Below are 19084 nucleotides of genomic sequence, written 5' to 3'. Positions count from 1 at the left end.
TACAACTACCATGTGATCCAGGAATCACACTCCTGAGTATTTACCCCAAAAATATGAAAACACTAATTCGAAAGAATACGTGTGCCCCTATGTTTATTGCAGCATTACTTACAATAGCCAAGATATGGAAGCAGCCCAAGCATCCAAGGACTGATCAATGGATAAAGAAGTAGTGTCTGGGTCATGGCAGGCCCCTACCCTGCATACATGCATCTGTCGGCGGCGGGGGTGACAAAAGACAGCAGCGGGGGAGTTGGTTCCTGGGGGACTGATGGGGAGGGAATTCCACCCTAACGTCTGGGTGGACGTGGAGCACTGGGAAGAGCAGGTCCTGGAGGGGGATGGGAAAGTCCGGGAGTACAGTACCCAGTGTGTGTGCTAGGAGAAGCCAGTGTAAGAAACTAAGACCACAGGACATTAAGTGCCTTGCCCATAATTGATTATGAAATGAATACCCACAAACACTGGAATGACTTCTACAGAATCCACGGAAACAAATTTTTTAGGATAGGCCGAAATTCCCAGAGCTGGCACGTAGCCAACACCAAAATCATCTGAAGGATCTGCTCTCAGAGAACAAAGAGGAGAGAAGTATTTGAACACAGGCGCCGTGAGGAGGGTTTAAAAATAGAGGCGCAACACAAGTGTTCTTCAGATAGTCTTCGACATGAAACACTGACGGCTCCCGTGGAAGAGAATGTAATTCAGAAACTCAGTCACCTGGAAATCTGTGCTGTGACTTGCCTGGCTCTTCGCCCCTGCCCCAGGGACCAGACCAACAGGGACCCAGGACTCCGCTGACTGCTGGGATTTTTCTTCCACGGCTGTAGAATTGGTCCACACAAATTTAGCACAAGACCCTTGCTGGCGTTTTGCCTTTGCTCACCATCCGTGCGGTGAAGATCAGAGTCACCCAGTGCCCGGGGCTCCTCTGGAGACGGTATTTGTTCTTTCAGCAGTTATTCCAGACAAGATGCAGGAGGCTTTCAACAGTATGAGCCGACTTCTGGCCCCTGGAGGGGTGATGTTTCTTTGAGATTATGGCTGCTACGACGTGGCTCAGCTTGGGTTTAAAAAAGGGTCAGAGTGCCTGGGTGGCTCAGTCGGTTAAGCGTCTAACTTCGGCTCAGGTCAAGATCTCATAGTTGGTGGGTTTGAGCCCCACACCGGGCTCTGTGCTGACAGTTCGGAGCCTGGAGCCTGCTTCAGATTCTGTCTCCCTCTCTCTGCTTCTCCCTTGCTCACACTCTGTCTCTTTCTCTCTCTCTCTCTCTCAAATATAAGTAAATATTAAAAATCATTAAAAATAAATAAGCAAACAATAAAAAAAAGAAACGTCAGCATCTGTCTGAAATTTTCTATGTGAGAGGTGACGGTACTAGAGTTTAGTTCTTCACAAAGATGAACTGGATACACTTTTCACTGCTGCTGGACCAGAAAAGGCTCAGAACCTGGTGGATTGCCGATTGTAAGCAAATTGACAGAAACAGCCAACAATATACTGAGTTTGGCTTCAGTGCAAACATCCCCAGCCTCTTCTGTCCAGCGCTGGCTGACAGGCACCTGCTCCTGGCATGATATGAGCTCATCGGAGCCTTCCTAAGAGAACATTCACAACTGGTGTCTTGTTGATGGTGGGAAGTTTAAGGATTCAGACTTGAGCTCTGAATCTAGGAAAAAAATGTTTTTTATTGTGCTTCATATTTGTGAAACCCTTTAAAATATCTTTTCCTCAAGTTAAAAAAATTTTTTTAATGTTCTATTTATTTTTGAAAGACAGAGAGACAAAGAGACGGAGTATGAGCCGGAGAGGGGCACAGAGAGAGAAGAGGGGGGACACCGAATCTGAAGCAGGCCCCAGGCTCTGAGTTGTGAGCACAGAGCCTGATTAAGGGCTCGATCTCGTGAACCACGAGATCATGACCTGAGCCAAAGTCAGATGCTCAACCGACTGAGCCACCCAGGTGCCCCACCTCAAGTTTTTTCTTACTTCAAGATCTCTAAGAACCTTTCTTGCCATTTTGTAATTTATTGTAACCAAAACGTTCATGGGAATCATGAATTTACAAGGCACGAAGAATGTGTTTCCATGTGAAGGTGTTATATATGATAAAGTATCATTTGTGAGTTACGTTAAGATACTTCAGTGTTCAAATACCTGAACTAGACAGTTGATACATACAAAGGTAAAAAAGGTCTTGTTCAACGAGAAGCACATCAAGAAAAACCATCTTTCTGTGGATATTTTCCTGACTCAAAAGTACTGCTTTAAAGAGCATCAAAGCACGCCTTGATTATACATTCGTTTTTTCATGGTCTCCACTTCTCCGTAGCGCTGGAGAACCTAAAGCACTGTTCCCCTCTAGGTAAACTCTTTCTAAAAAATTTAAAGGATCTTCACATTTAGCAAATTTGTCTTATTTTTTTTTTGTGCCCTTAAATGTTTGACACAAAAGGAACCGAAAGAACTTTATTTTAGCCACACGACAGCCCAGCTGACTGTGAGCATCATCACTAATCCTTTATGCTCTGCTTTCTTTCAGTTACCAGTTTTACGTGTTTCCCTCTTGGTGGTCCATAAGTTATACGATGGATTCTTAATTTTATGAAAATAAAGAATTGTCTTTCTTCTTTTAAGTTTATTTATTTATTTTGAGAAAGAGAGAGAGAGAGAATGCAGGCGAGGGACAGAGAGAGAAGGAGAGAGAGAATCTCAAACAGGCTCCACACTGCCAGCGTTGAGCCCAATGTGGGGCTCGAACCCACGAACTGTGAGATCATGACCTGAGCTGAAACCAAGAATCAGGTGCATCATCTACTGATAGACCCAGGTGTCCCCCAAATAAAGAATTTTCAATTCTTCCTACATTTTGGAATTTCAACTGAGAAAAAAGATGTGGTATTTATTAAAAAAAAACATTTTTAGAGAGAGAAAGAGAACATGCACAAGCAGGGGAGGGGCAGAGAGAGAAGGAGAAGGAATCTTAAGCAGGCTGCATTAACAGTGCAGAGCTCAGCTAGGGGCTTGATCCCGTGACTGTGAGGTCATGACCTCAGTCAAAATCAAGAGTTGGACTCTTAACCGACTGAGCCACCCAGGCGCCCTGACGATGTGGTTCTTATAGACAAGAATGAAATCTTGGCATTTGCAACATCATGATGGATCTGAAGAGTATAAGGCTAAGCAAAATAAGTCAGTTAAAGAAAGATAAATACCATATGATTTCACTCACATGTGGAATTTTTTAAAAAAATACGTTCATTTATTTTGAGAGAGGGAGAGAGAGGGTGATCAGATGAGGGCCAGAGAGAGAGAGGGAGAGAGAGAATCCCATGCTTTCAGTGCAGAGCCCTATGTAGGGCTCAATCCCATGAATTGTGAGACCATGACCAGAGCTGAAATCAAGAGTAGGACGCTGAACTGACTGAGACTTCCAAGAACCACCTCTCATATGTGAAGTTTAAGAAACAAAACAAATGAACAAAGATAAAAAAGAGACAAACCAAGAAACAGACTCTACTACAGGGAACCAACTGATGATTCCCAAAGGGAAGGTGGGCAGGGGGATGGGAGAAAGAGGTGATGGGGATTAAGGAGGGCACTTACCTTGATGAGCACTAAGTAATGCTTGGAATTGCTGAATCACTATATTGTACACCTGAAACTATTATAACACTATACGCCGACTATACTAGAATTAAAATTTTAAAAATAACAATAACAATAATAATGAAGAGGCACTTACTGTTCTTAGCATACAAATATTATGAAGCTATGATAATTTAAAAATAATAGACTTGAATTACATATGGATATTTCTTTATTCAAAGAAATAAAGCAATATGAATGATAGATTTTCATGGGAAAAAATGATGTGGACATTAATGGGGAAAGAATAAGATGGTAGAAATTCGATGTGGCAAAAGATGATTTTCTATTTTCAAAGACTGGGTATCTTTAAAAACTTTTTAAAATTCTGGGTCATGTAAATAATAAAAGTAAATAAGACTTTTCAAGTATTAGAAGAAAATCCAAAGAACATCCATTTCTTTATTTTCTGGTTGGGGAGAGGGATGACCTTTGGAAGAATGTCAGAGACTCCATCTAATTAAAGATCCAGGGACAAAAGGGGGAACCTGGGGGGCTCACTTGGCTGAGCATCCAATGTAGAGATTACTAAAAAAATAAATAAGTTAAACTTAAAAAAAAAAAACCCAGGAAGGATCTGCTGAATTCAAATACTAAAGAAACACATGACTCTTCTAGAGGGAGGCAGCTTCACCTTAGGTCCCAGAGAGTTCCCATACATATTTTAAAAATAGAATGAGGGTATGAATTGAAATAACAAAGCTGACTCGCACTTCCCACAGTGGTTGACTGGGTCTTTTCAGATCAACCTTTCCACAGAAGAACACTCAGGAAGCTGGACAAGTATGAAAACGTGAAGGTAGTTCAGAGGGTTTCCATCATACTAATCTGGATCTGCACTTGTCAATAACAGCCCCTAATCCAGTGCTCTGGACATGAGTCTGTTGTACGTAGCACAAGTGAGGAGTTGCTTTGATTCTCTTTGAATGAAAACTTATTTCTTTGGCTCTCAAGTAGGCATCTGATCTCTGACTCTTGAGCAGGAATCTTCCAAGTTTTTGGATGGGCAAGAATCTTGCCAGCTCATTTGGGAAACCTCTTTTGTTTATTTGAGTATGTGTCTAATCCCGTGGGAAATTCTTGCTCCACTGGATGCCCTCTTTCCTCCTCTGTTCTTGATTACATACTCTGCCTCTATAGCACTAATTCAGTCCAACATTCCAGAAAAAGCTAGAATTTCACTAAGGATAATTTGGAGCTACAATCATCTTTCTGGAGTTCTTGGGGGTCTCCCCACATTGGTTTATCTCCAGGAGACTTTGAATCCTCAGGATCCCAAATCCCTTCTAGAAAGTGGTCCTCTGGTGGCTCAGTTGGTTAAGTGTCCAACTCTTGACTTTGGCTCAGGTCATGATCTCATAGCTTGTGAATTCAAGTCCCACATGGGGCCCTGTACTGATAGCATGGGGCCTTCTTGGGATTGTTACTTTCTGTCTCTCTCCCTCTCTCTCAAAAATAAATAAACTTAAAAAAAACAGTCTGCTCATTTCTACTGGTATGAAATTGAAAAGTGGCCTTTTTAGGGCACCTGGGTGGCTCAGTTGGTTAAGCGTCCAACTTCAGCTCAGGTCATGATCTTGTGGTTTGTGGATTTGAGTCCCGGGTCAGGCTCTGTGCTGACATCTCAGGGCCTGGAGCCTACTTCAGATTCTGTGTCCTACCCTGCTCAGGTTCTCTCTCTCTCTCTCTCTCTCAAAATAAATAAACATTAAAAAAAAAAAAAGAAAAATGGCCTTTTTAGTACAAACCTTCATCATGTCATTCAACAATCTCTGCGTACCTTATCTGAGGCCATGCAGCCTCTCAAAGTTTCCTTCCCTCTGCAATTGTTCCTCCCAATGACCTCCCTCTAAGGAATCTGTTCCTGTCTTTCCCCAGACACCCTTGAATACAGTGGGTGAAATGATCGTCTCAGTCAACGGGCACACTGCCACCTTTCTGGTGGTGCCATGTACCCTGTTTTCAACACCTCAGATTGCCCTACCATAATTCCTTGGAGCACACAACTCACCTTTGTAGTGTGGCTAGACAATTTATCACATGGTCTATCCCTTTAAAAAAAACAAACCCTTTCTTTGACTCTTGGACCCCATGATGCCCAACATGTCTTTTCTGTTAAACTCTACAACCTCTTTTAAGCTACAAGGCAGAGACTTGATTTCTCATTGTAATGTTAATACTTAATGTTCATCCAAGGGACTAACCTTTGAAGTTCCAGTCTCCAACCTCACTCATTGTGCCCTCTGACAGCTTTGATAGATTACCAGGGTTTTTTGACTCCTCAGAGCGCCCCAAGCCCTTGATAAGGCCTGCACTCAAGACATGCCCATTCACATTCCTGACTCCCTTTCAGCTAAAGGAATGGCAGATGTAGGACTCCGCTGAGACAGAGAGTTTAAAGGAGGATGCAGACCTTACCATGTCTCTCTCTAAATTAACTCAGTACACTACCTTAAAAATGCGGCAAGTCATATATGTCAAGGAATCATATATTATTTGACAAAGGGCTCCTGATCTCCACACGTAGGCCCTGCAGCACATCTATTCTACCCGTAAAGAAACCTAATGGAAGGGATTACCAATTTGTCCAAGAATTGTTAGCCATAAATAAAATTGTAAAATGCATACTGTCTTTCGCAAACTGCAACACTCCCTTTGCTCCTATGCCCTCTCACCCTACTTGTTTCATCATTGTTGATATGCGACCCCTTTATCTAACTCCCAAATAACTACCCTCACATGAGAAAACCAAGAGTATACCTGGATAGTCATGCTCCAGGGATTTTCCAGTGCTCCCACTTATTTTGCCTGAATATTAAGTGTAAATCCGAAGAATCTAGGCTTCTCTTTTAATGCAATCCTCAGTCAGTATGTGGATCACCTTCTTTGTTTTTCTAGGTTCAGTAACTCACAGGCATTTAATACTTATTAGAAGCCCTGGCTTGTGTTAACTTTAAAAATAAAACTGTCAACTATTTTACCAGAAAAATGGGCTTATTCAGGAAGAGCAGGGAATTACAATTCAAGCCGTGCAAGCTACAGCAAAACCTAAGCAAGCCCAAAGAACAAAGCAGAGCGGTGCTCTTTCATAGTGAAAAGGGGGAATTGGGAGGGGCTGTTGTAAACAAAAAGTCCATTGGAGTAAACTGGGAGTCGGAAGCGCAGTGGCTTTTCACTGGCTGAGTTGTGACCGCCTCTCATTGGCTAGGCTGTCGCTGGGCAGGAAGACAATCTCACCTCCCCCGGCTGGGATAGGAAAGCAGGCAGGGGAAGCTGGTCTCTTCCGGTGTGCGCCCACAGGGGGCTGTGGAGCGGTACCGCGCGAGAGCTCCCCCTTCTGGCCTTCCACTCCATTTTAAAGGAGTCTTTCTTTAAAAAATAATAAATGGCATTTTCTTTATTCAGTTTCACATTTACAAGGAGCATAAGGTTTCCAGGGACAAAACACAAAGCTGCAGCCCAGGTGCAATATTCAGAACATGGTGTCCCCTCTGAGGGAAAGCCTTCATCCTCAGAACCAGCAAAACCATTCTTAACTGCCCTCAGCCTGAAACAAAAAGACAACACTGGGGCTCTCTAGGATTAACTGGATGTTGTACGAAGTGGATTCCAAATTCTTCTAATGTAGCATCCCTTTATGTGCCATAATTTAGGAAACTCTGCTTGACCTTCTACCATGGGACTCACTTTTCCTGATGGTATTCAAATCCTTAAAAACTCCCCTTTCCTCTGCTTCCACCTTGAGGTTCCCAAAGTATCCTTTGCCCTTTTCACTATTTATTCATTCATAAGAGAGAAGGACATGCTTTAGGTGCCTTATCTTGGAAGCAAATGGAAATCAAAGGCCCGTTGGGTATTTTAGTCTCACTCTGGAATTCGTGGCTGAAGCCATTTCTTGCTTTTGAGCAGTCATGGCAACAGCGAAATGGGTTCAAGCTACAATGGATCTTGTGATCCTGAATTCTATGTACCCCATGTGGCCAAATTCTTCTCTTAACTGCAACACCCTCTCTATATATTTTATTTTTTACCTCTTACCTTGACTCTCTTGAGATCCTTTTGTTCTCTCCTTCTCACATTACCCTCCCCTGTTGTTCAAAATCTTAACCTTGCCAGTCTTCTTCCTTTCCGGACTGGAGGAGAACCACGTGACTGCATTGCAGCCACTTAAACTTAGCCCTTCTTCATCCTGGCCTTTCAGAGTTTCCCCAAACAGACCCAGATCTCCTCATCTTCTTTGTTGATGGATATTATCTCCTCGCTTCAGAAGGAACACTTCAGGCAAGATATGCCCTTACAGATTTCCAGAACTGCATGAATAGGAGTGTCAGCCTCACACCAAATCACCCCAGGTAACAGAATTCATTCCAGATAGCAGAACTTATGATTCTCACGAGGGCCTGCACTTTAGTGAAGAATAGGAGAATTAATATCTGCACAGACAGCAGGTCGCTTTTGAGCTAGTACTATGACTCAATAAAGGGAGGGTCATTTAAAGCAGAGTTGGGAGGCACCTAGGTGGCTCAGTCGGCTGAGTGACTGACTCTTGACTTCAGCTCAGGTCACAATCTCCAGGTTTGTGGGTTCAAGCCCCACGTTGGGCTCCACACTTTCAGCATGCAACCTGCTTGTGATTCTCTCATCTCTCTCTCTGGCCCTCCACTTCTCTCTGTCTCTCTCTCTCTCTCTGTCTCTGAAAAACAAACAAATAAACTTAAATAAAATAAACTAAAATGGAATTGGGAGGGGTACCTAGTTGGCTCAGTTGGAAGAACAGGCAACTTTCAATCTTGGGGTCATGAGTTGGAGCCCCACCTGGGTGTAGAGATAACTTAAATAAATAAATAACTTCAATTAAAAAAAAAGGGCCCATGGATGGCTTGACTCATTAAGTGTCCACCTCTTGATTTTGGCTCACATCACGATCTCACGGGTCGTGAGACTGAGTCCCTCATGCGGCTCTGCACTGACACTGTGGAGCCTGCTTGGGATCCTCTCTCTGTCCCTCCCCCACTTGTGCATGCACTCTCTCTCTCTCTCTCTCTTTCAAAATAAACAAATAAAAATTTTTAAAAAGCAAGGCTTTCTATAAATAAATGAGTAAATAAAGCCAGAAGAGGGGCCACGCTGTACCACTCCTCACAGCCCTTTGCAGACCCCATGAGAAATCTTCCTTGCATTTTCCAACAGGAAGAAGCCTATTTTTACTACCCCAGCAGGAGAAAGGAAGATCTTCTCCCTCCCCAGCAACAGGGGTGTGTGGTTTTGCTGTAGCTTGCATGTCTTGAATGGCAGTTCTCTGCTATTCCTGAATAAGCCCATTTTTCTGGTAAAAAAAAATAACAGTTTTATCTTTAAGGTTAGTGGTACATGATTGGCACTTATGACTGCACACCAACTAAAAATGGGAATTTATTATTACCAAAAGAAGTGGACATATTTAAAATAGAAACTCATACGGGCAATAAGATCCATAAGCAAAGGGGGAACTTGCTAAAGCCAGCAGCTCCGGAACCTGGCCCGACGCCACAGCCAACGGAATGTTAAATCTCCTCCGCCTGCCACCTGACCTCTAACAGAGAAATGAAAAGCTCTCAGTTCAGAGTCCCTAAGATTAAAAGGTCAATTGGAAACAAGCTGGACGTCTTTTGCCTTCGTATAAACTCTGGAGGCACGCAGATGGCTGCTTGGGGTTGCCTGAAGTTTAGGCTATGACTTTCACAAAAGGGGAAAGAAAAACTAGATCAGTTCCTCCACTGGTAGTGGTCAGAAAATGTTACTCTTCACCGGGCACAGATGGTATCCTTTTGCCGCATCTGCTGAGGACATGATCCTGGTGGCGCTGTAGCGGTGGGGGCAAGCCAGAAAGCCACCTCAAGCTTTCTCTGTCGGCACCCGCGTTCCTTCTAACTTCCTATATGTTACAGTTATGAGTATGTCCTTGTCATCATTCACGCGTTCTCTCATTGGCTCAAGCTTCTCCATGTAGAGGGCTACTGCCACTACTGTTGCTAAATGTCTGTTGTAACAATCTTTCTCTGTCTGGGCTGTTGCTTTGGCCCTGCCTTGACTGAGGGGGCAAATGGATTATTAAATCTAAAATCGCAAAACCCTCAGAGAAACATGGCCTTCCATAGTCCGAGGTTTCATCTTCGGCTTTGATGACTTTCTAATCTCCACTCACATCAACTCTTCTTCTATGAGATACTTGCTGGAACATCTGTGAGAATGCCACACATGGCCTGGGCTACAGAAGACTCCAATTTGGTCAATTCAGACATGCTCAAATACTGCAACGGACTTATTAACTATACCCATGCTTATCAACAGGTTAATGCCGGTTTTCCTCCTGTCTTCCCATCGAAGCTAGTCCACATATAGAAGTTGGAGATATGGTTCTCTGGAAACAACACTATCAAAAATTTAACCTTGAACCTCATTGGAAGGGCTCATATATGCAAGTCTCAGTTTCCCTACCTGTATCCAACAGCACTGTAGATCTGATCCTTTATCCCCACACATTTCTTGGCATGTCCTCTGTCCACAATTATACCTGTGAACTCTAAAAGAGCACAGAATTTTTTAAATTATTAATAGTCTTTACATTCTTGAAGAATACTTTTAGGTTTACAAAAAAAAGTAGGTAAGTACAAAAGGCTCCTATATACCTCTCCCATATGCACATAACATCTTACATTATATGATACATTGGTTATAATGAATGAATCGATATTGGTACATTAATATTAAGTGAAGCCCAGAGTTTATTCAAACTTCCCAAACTCTTAACCTAATGCCCTTCTCATGTATCAGACACCCATCCAGGATGCTGCATTCAGTTGTCCTGTCTTTGCAGTCTCCACTTGCACATGATAGTTTGTTAGACTTGCCTTGTTTGTGATGAACTTGGCAGTTCTGAGTAGTACTGGTCAGGTATAGTGTAGGACATGTCCCTATGGGAATTTATCTCATGATTTTCTCATAATTAGACTGCAGTTACAGGACTTGGGTAAGAAGATCATAGAGGTGAAGTGTCATTTTCCCCGCATAATATCAAAAGTACTGTGCTATAATAAGAAATAGATTTGGTCTTTGTCTCTGATCCCTGGACAAAACTCCTAGAACTCATGGAATTCCCTGAGTGATAAGAGTATCTGTGTTATTCGTGAGGAGCCCCTTCTGAGTACACCTGAGCTTATGCCAGCGAGCTGACTTAGGGTGGGGCCCCTAGATAGCCTTAGGAGGGGGCTGATCACCAGAAAGATCTAGTGCTTTAAGGTTGAAACTTCCAGCTCCCGCCTTTGATCTCTGGGAAAGGATGGGGGAGGGGTGCATTACAGAATACATTCTATAAAAACTCTTTGAACAACGAGATTGGATGAGCTTCCAGGTGGGCGAACTCACCCACGTGTCTGGAGGACAGTGGACCCCAGTTTCATGGGGACAGAAGCTCCTGCAAGTGGGACCTGGCCCTATGTACCTCTTCTGGCTGTTCACCAGTATCCTTTAAAATAAGTACTTACTTAAGTACTCACGGGTAAGTGTCAGTAAATGTTTCCCTGAGCTTTGTGAGCCATTATAAGAAAAGATCAAATCCAAGAAGGAGGTTGTGGGAACCTCTGATTTACAGTCAGTCAGTGGCACAGGTAACAATCTGGACTTGGAATTGGCATCTGAAGTGGGGACAGTCTTGTGAGACTGAGCCTTTAACCTGCAGGATATTGATGAGGGAGCATAAGGCAAGCTGAGACTCTGCAAACCTCCTCCGCAGCTCCGGTGGGACACATGTGACATTCCTTATGTGCTCCTGGCTGCCCTAAAGCTAAGAGAAGGAGAAAACAAATGGTTAGCTGATAGAGAACACAGTCACGCAGGACGTGAGTCTCCTCAGTTTACAAATGTCTTAGTAAATTACAAGAAAAAGCCAATCTTATCTGTAGCCTAACCTCCATAGAATCAATTTCCTGAAGCCCTAACATCACCCCTCCCCTTCCATGGTGATGTAGGGAACAAAGACATGACAAAATATAATAAAATTAAATTTCTTTGTAACCTGCAGCCCATTGACAAATATCTGAGACCAGCAGAGTAAAATATTCCTCCAATAAACTCCTGTCGCGTCTTAATGTTAGAGCCTTGCTGCAGGGAAAACCACCTTAGCCTGACAACATCAAGGCCTCAGGTATCTTTAAAAGTCCTCTTTAGCATATGAAAGTCCTTTTGGAAACTTCCATTTTGCCTTTATCTCCCTCATTCCATAGTATATAATCAGTCACTCCGCACCACCCCAGTGCCGCTCTTTCTGCCCACAGGTCCTGTCCCTGTACTTTACTAAAATCACCTTTTTGCACCAAAGACATCTCAAGAGTTCTCCCACCACCACTCTAAAACCACATCAGATACGATGCTAACTCCAGGGAAAGAGGGTAAGAATTGAGTCAGATTTGCAGGACACCCAGTCAGTGTCTGCTGAGAATTGGAGAATTGCATGGTGATCTTGGAGAGCTCAGAAATGAATATATGTATAATGGAATATATATATATATATATATATATATATATATATATATATAATGGAATATATATATCCATTATCAAAGGAATGAAATCTTGCCATTTGCAACAACATGGATAGAACTAGAATGTATAATGCTAAGCGAAATACCTCAGTCAGAGAAAGACAGATACGTGATTTCACTCATATGTGGAATTTAATAAACACAACAGATGAACATAGGGGAAGGGAAGCAAAAATAAGATAAAAACAGAGGAGAAACAAACCGTAAGAGACTCTTAAATACAGAGAACCAGCTGAGGGTTGCTGGAGGGAAGGTGGGTGAGGGGATGGGCTAAATGGGTGATGGGCATTAAGGAAGGCACTTGTTGGCATGAGCACGGGATGTTGTATGTAAGTGATGAATTACTATTCCTGATGATTATATTCCTGAAATCATTATTATACTATATGTTAACTAACTTGGATTAAAAAAATTTTTAATGAAGAAAAAGAAAGAAAGGGACCCATACAAATCTAGTCAACTTATCTTTGACAAATGAGCAAACAATTCAAAGGAGAAAGTCTTTTCAACAAATGGTTCTGGACAACCACATACAAAAAAAAAGAAAGAAAGAAAGAAAACAACTCTAGACAAAGACCTTACATCTGCACACAAGTTAATTTAAAATTGTTCACAGACCTAAATTTAAAACACAAAACTGCAAATGCAACTCCTAGAGAATAATAGAGGAGAAAATCTGAATGACCTTGTGTTGGCTGTGACTTAAAAAAAAATTTTTCTTAATGTTTATTTATTTTTGAGAGAGCTCTGGGCATACATGGAGGAGGGGCAGAAACCAGGAGACAGAATCTGAAGCAAGCTCCAGGCTCTGAGCTGCTAGCACAGAGCCCCATGTGGGCTTAATATCACAAGCCTCGAGATCATAACCGAAGTCAGATGCTTAACCAACTGAGCCACCCAGGCGCCCCTGGCTGTCACTTTTTATATATAGCACCAAAAGACAATCTGTGAAAGAAAAATTTGATTGAACTTTATTAAAATTAAAAATTTCTGCTCTGTGAAAGACATTGTCAATAGAATAAGAAGACAAACTTCAGAGCAGGAGGACATTTTTTGCAAAAGGTGTATCTGATAAAGGATTGTGAGCTAAAACAAACAAAGGACTTTTAACTCAACAGAGAAAGTAAACAACCCAATAAAAAATGGGCAAAAGATTGAAAAGAAGATATACAGAGGGCAAATAAATAAGCATATGAAGATGCTCAACAGCAGACATCATTAGGCAAATGCAAATTAACACAATGACACACCACTACACACGTATTAGAATTGCTAAAATCCAAAACACTGACAACACTAAATGCTGATGAGTGTGTGGAGCGACTCTCACTCCTTGCTGATGGGAATGTAAAGTGGTCCATTTGCTTTGGACAACAATTTGGCAATTTCTTAGGAAACTAAACAGATGCTTACCACACAATCCAGCAATTGCATTCCTCAATATTTACTTGAAGGAAGTGAAAACTCATGTCCACACGAAAACTTGCACATGGATTTTTATAGCAGCTTTATTCATAATTGCCAGAAATTGCAAGTAATCCAGTAGGTGTATGGATAAACTGTGGTACGTCCAAACAATGGAATATTATGCAGTGCTATAAAGAAACGAGCTATCAAGGTATGAAAAGACTGAGAGGAAACTTAAATGTATATTCTTAAGTGAAATAAGCCAATATTATATGAAAAGACTAAATATTATATGATTCCAACTATATGACACTCTGGGGAAGGCAAATTATAGAGGCAATACAAAGTTCAGTGATTACCAGGACTTTGTGGGGGCAGGCAGGGGATGGATGGACGAATAGATGCAACATGGGATACTTTTTTAGGGCAGTGAAAGTATTTTGTGTGAAATTATAATGGCAGACACATGACATTATACATTTGTTAAAGCCCAGAGAAAGTGATGCAGGCAGGCCAGGTGTGATGATCCAGAGGAAGTCCCACAGGTCCAGCCAAGAGGGTCCTTGGCTTTGAGCAGGACGGAAATCAATCACAAACCATCAGGAAGTGAAAATAGAGTCTACTGAAGATACAGCGAGAACAGATACAAATGGAGCCTCTGGGAAAGACTGAGAAAGGAAAAGAATAATGACTTTCCTGTTTGGGGTCTGGAGTTTTACTGAAGAGTGTGGTCTCCTAAACGTGCCCTCGTGGGCATCCAGGACCTGGTCGAACAAGGATGAGTACTTGGATGTCCTCCATAAGTCACTTATGCCCTGGTCTTGGTGTCTGGAGTCAGTGGTCTTGGAAATGTACATGACACACCACCTGGTCACTCCCTTAGATGTTAGCTATTGTGCTAGAAGACTCCAAAGAAATCATTAACTCCTTGCCCCTTACAAGGAAGACATACAAAAAGGCATGTGTAAGCTGAGGGTGCAGGTCCCCGCAAGAATAGAAGCAGGAAAAGGAGCAAAAAAGCAGTTTTTTAATAGGGTCCTTTCAGTTTCCCTGTCTCAAAGTGCAACACGGTGAACTCTAATGCAAACTAAGGATTAATTTTGTTTAACAATGATGTGTCAGTGTTCGTTCACACATTATAACAAATATGCAACACTGCAGATGCTGAGGGACGAGGACCCGAGTACACCTGTGTGGGAACACTGTACTTTCTGCTCAATTTTGCTGTACCTAAACTACTCTAAATACACTGTCTATTAATTTTTAAATTTTAATCCTTTACTTTATGCTTGTCTGATAGTCTAAAATAAAAAAGACAGGAAATAACAAGTGTCGGCAAGGATGTGGAGAAGAAGGACCACTTGTGCACTGTTGGTAGGCACGGGAATTGATAGAGCCACTGTGGAAACAGTACGGGGGCTCTTAAAAAAAACAGAAATAGAAATAATTCCTCAAAAAAACAGAAATAGGGCGCCTGGGTGGCTCAGTCGGTTAAGCCTCCAACTTCGGCTCAGGTCAGATCTCACATTCGTGGGTTCAAGCCCCAAGTCCGGCTCTGTGCTGACAGCTAGCTCAGAGCCTGGAGCCTGCTTCCGGTTCTGTGTCTCCTTCTCTCTCTGCCCCTCCCCTGATCATGCTGTGTCTCTCTCTGTATCAAAAATAGATAAAACATTAAAAAAAAAACCAGAAATAGCAATGATTCAAAAAAAACCAAAACAGATATAGCAACAATTCCACTAACTGGGTAGTTACCCAAAGAAAAAGAAAATGCTAATTCAAAAAAGATACATGCAGCATTATATACAATGGCCAACGTATGGAAGCAAACTAGGAGTCCACTGAGAGATGAATGGATAAGGAAGATGTGGACAGAATATTATGCAGCCATAAGAAAGGAGAGGCGTGTGCCATTTGTGACAACATGAATGGACCTAGAGGGTATTGTGCCAAGTAACATAAATCAGATTGAGAAAGACAAATAACATATGATTTCACTCATATGTGGAATCTAAAAAATATCCTAAATGAATAAACAAACAAAAAGCAGAATCAGACCTACAGAGGGAAGGGGGCTGAGGGATGGGCCTAATGGGTGAAGGGGAGTAGGAGATACAAGCTTCTGGTTATGGAATGATTAGGTCACAAGAATGAGGGTCGTGGCACGGGAAGTATAGTCAATGATATTGTGGTCACATTGTATGGGGACAGATGGCAGTTTCCTTTTGGTGAGCACAGCACAATGTGTAAACTTATGGAATCACTCATTGTACACCTGAAACTAACATTATGTGTTAGCTACACTCAAAAAAAAATAATTAAGATGAATCCTTTGGGGACATTTGGAGTCATTAAAAATCTCTGATTGCTAATCTGAATGTTTATTTGACAGCAATTTATTTTTTTTATGTTTTTTATTTATTTTTGATAGACAGAGAGAGACAGCAAGAGCAGGGGAGGGTCAGAGAGAGAGGGAGACACAGAAACCAAAGACAGGCTCCAGGCTCTGAGCTGTTAGTACAGAGCCCGATGAGGGGCTCAATCCCATGAACTGTGAGATCATGACCTGAGCTGAAGTCAGACACTTAACCGACTGAGCCACCCAGGTGCCCCAATTCAAAAGCAATTTAATGTAAAAGTTGATGCACTTGGGTTTTCTGCTCTTCTTGGCCTCCCTTCTTTTTTACCCACTATTTTAAAAGTACTTTCTATGTATTTAGAACCCCCAATAGTTTTCTAATTTGGAAAGTATGTTCTTTGATTTTACTTAAGCAAAAAAAATCACAAATACTTACTTTTACCCATTAGCACAAAGAGTTGTAAATCCCTTTACCTCCTCCTATACAATATAGGGAATTTGGAACATCCACCACTTTGTCCCATTTCAATTACTATGATTTTTATGGTATCCATGGTAATGCCGTCATTCTAACCCTACAGGAGATAGCATTTATGTTTTATACAGAGAACAAACAGTTGCATGAGCCCACAGACACACCCCTCTCTCTGATCCTCATTCCTAGCACCCTGAAGATTCCACCTGGAATCACTTTTCCTTGTTCTTAATTATAATCATTAGCATTGGGCTTTATGTGGGTTAATTTCCCATTAAACTTTTCTTTTTTGGCTTGACGTAGTCTTTTTAAAGATATCTATTTTCTTGAGAGACACTTTTGCTATGTATAGAAATCTAGGTTGGTGGTACTTTCTTCAGCAGTTTGAAAAGGTCTTTTTGCGGTGTCCCTGAGCCACAGCCAACTAGCGCGAGTGAGAGGTGATCAGTAACCTACTACAGTCTCCTGGTATTAGGTCAGGTTAGGAGTATAAATACTAGGATTCAGGGGCACCTGGGTGGCTCAGTCGGTTAAGCGTCCAACTTCAGCTCAGGCCATGATCTGACAGTTCGTGGGTTCGAGCCCCACATCAAGATCTGTGCTGACAGCTCAGAGCCTAGAGCCTGTCTTTGGATTCTGTATCTCCGTCTCTCTCTGACCCTATCCTGCTCGTGCCGTCTCTCTGTGTCTCTCAAAAATAAATAAAAAACATACAAGTAAATAAATAAATACTAGGATTGAGATTCAGGCGGTGATGGGGTGAGGTTTTGGGTTGTCAGAGAAAAGAGGAGCAGCTAGTGTTGAATGCACAGGAGAAATACAAAATGAGTATTTGGTTACCAAACTGATGGATTGTTTTTGAAACCGGTTATATATGCTCACTGATCTTTTTCTGAACACCTGGCTTCCCTTACATTTAATTTGAACCATGTAAATTAGCTTGGGGCAATGAAAAATGGACAGAAGTGTCTTCATTATGTCTTCATTTTGTGCCTCTTCCTGGTATGGCCTCCTTGGACCTCAGTTTTCACCTCTCCAGGAATTAGTGTTCCCTGGTGGGCCACAGGCTCAGGCAGTGGTGGGCTGATTCTGTGTCGATGAGGACAAGGCCCTCCAGCTGATGGACATCAAGCCGAGATGTCTCATGATTATTTGTACCTGGATCTGTCTGCTCTGAATACCACAGGGTGGTCAGGAGAGGGGCAGGTTTTGGTTCTTGTGACAAAGATACTCTCCTTGACCAACCTCTGCTTAGCGCTTCTGAATTCTCTTCTCAACTAGACCCTGACTTTCAGACTTCAGTGTTCCTCTCTGCATTGTCTAATTGTAGCAAGAACCCTTAAGTCAACTTGACCAGAACTACCCTCTATTTCTGATCACTGGTGATATCTGATGTAGTCTTTCAGTCCCCAACACCCTCTAGGTGACATCTGATCACCCTGCCTGCCTTCAGTCAGAATCTTAAGTCGGTTTATTTGGAACCCTTCTTATCCTCTGATGTATCCTCTTAGTAATTTTCCATCCCCTTCTTCCCACCTGCTCCTATATTTCCCACTTTTCCTTGTTCTACCTGGAGTTGATCCCAATCTTTTTCTCATTACAAACTCCTATTGCAGTGGTCCCTACACTTAGCACGATAGGGCCCGTGAATAAAGTCCACTTTATCATTCTCAACAAGTGTCTTGAATAATTTTTTCTTTAATGCCTGAGAACCAGAGAGGAGTAAGGACATATCATCTTATGTAACGAACTTGAAGCCATGTCAGTTCCATTGTCCACTGAGGACATTTAACTCTTATGTTCTCAAATGTTGAATCACGTGGCCTGTAAGAACCTGACCCTTGTGCAATAGGCCTACCTGTAGTTTATGAAACTCTCCTCCACGATGTATTTCAAAAAAGAAAATAAAAAAGCCAAATGGTAAAAAGTGCGCTCTCATGTAAGCATTATCATCATTACCTCTGCAGCTACTCGCTGAATGAGACTCATTATTTTGACAAATATCCTGTTACCTGTAGAGAGCTGTGTCCGGTTTGCCCTCCCACAGCAGGGTTTGTGACTTGTGATGATGATGATGACAATAATGGCTCTTTTTAAAAAAAATATATTATTTTGAGAGAGAGAGAAAGGCAGGAAAGGGGCAGAGAGAGAGACAAGACCTGAGCCAAAACCGAGAGTCCCTTTCTTAACCCACTGAACCAACCAGGCACCCCTATAACCACTCTTTTAAGTATCCAGCAGGAAGCTGGGCCCTGTTACTTACCAGGAGTCCCTTTTCTCAGGTTAGCTTCCCCAGGATAGCTTGTTCACCCGCAGAACTCTGGGCCCAACCCGCAAAATTTCTGAATACCTAGGTTTGGGTTGTTCCCCAAACTAGGATTTTTAACAAATTCCCAGATGGTGGTGAAGCTGGTCTGAGGAGCACTGAATTAGAATTACATTTAATGTTAGTACACAGACCAGATGAGGTATTATCTTCATTTGTCAGCGTGAACCTGCCCCTTCACCACCGCCCCCCCCCCCCCCCCCCACCACCCCCCCGAACGCCCCTACCTTCACCCCGCCCCCCCGCACCTCCTCCTCCCACCGCCCCTCCCCCTGAGCACCCTCCAGCACCG

General features: G+C 42.4%; 1 long non-coding RNA gene and 1 pseudogene across 2 annotated transcripts in view; one reads left to right on the top strand and one right to left on the bottom strand.

Moving 5' to 3' along the window:
- The first annotated feature begins 447 nt into the window (after nucleotides 1–447).
- On the top strand, nucleotides 448–1093 carry LOC115279759 (annotated as a pseudogene).
- Nucleotides 1094–1284: 191 nt separating this feature from the next.
- The window catches only part of LOC115280870, a 19165-nt gene continuing 1365 nt past the window's right edge, over nucleotides 1285–19084 (bottom strand). Inside the window, exons 1-4 of one of the 2 annotated variants that reach the window (XR_003903983.1) lie at nucleotides 13642–13794; nucleotides 11173–11471; nucleotides 10127–10211; nucleotides 1285–1670 (exon numbers count right to left, since the gene is read on the bottom strand). This is a non-coding gene — a long non-coding RNA (uncharacterized LOC115280870). Of the gene's footprint in view, nucleotides 1671–10126; nucleotides 10212–11172; nucleotides 11472–13641; nucleotides 13795–19084 lie in introns of those variants that run through there. The other variant, XR_003903982.1, reaches the window with a different exon arrangement.

The sequence above is a fragment of the Suricata suricatta genome, chromosome 16, assembly GCF_006229205.1.
Source record: "Suricata suricatta isolate VVHF042 chromosome 16, meerkat_22Aug2017_6uvM2_HiC, whole genome shotgun sequence".
In the NCBI taxonomy this organism is placed as follows: Eukaryota; Metazoa; Chordata; class Mammalia; order Carnivora; family Herpestidae; genus Suricata; species Suricata suricatta.
This window is presented reverse-complemented; position numbering and strand designations above follow the sequence as displayed.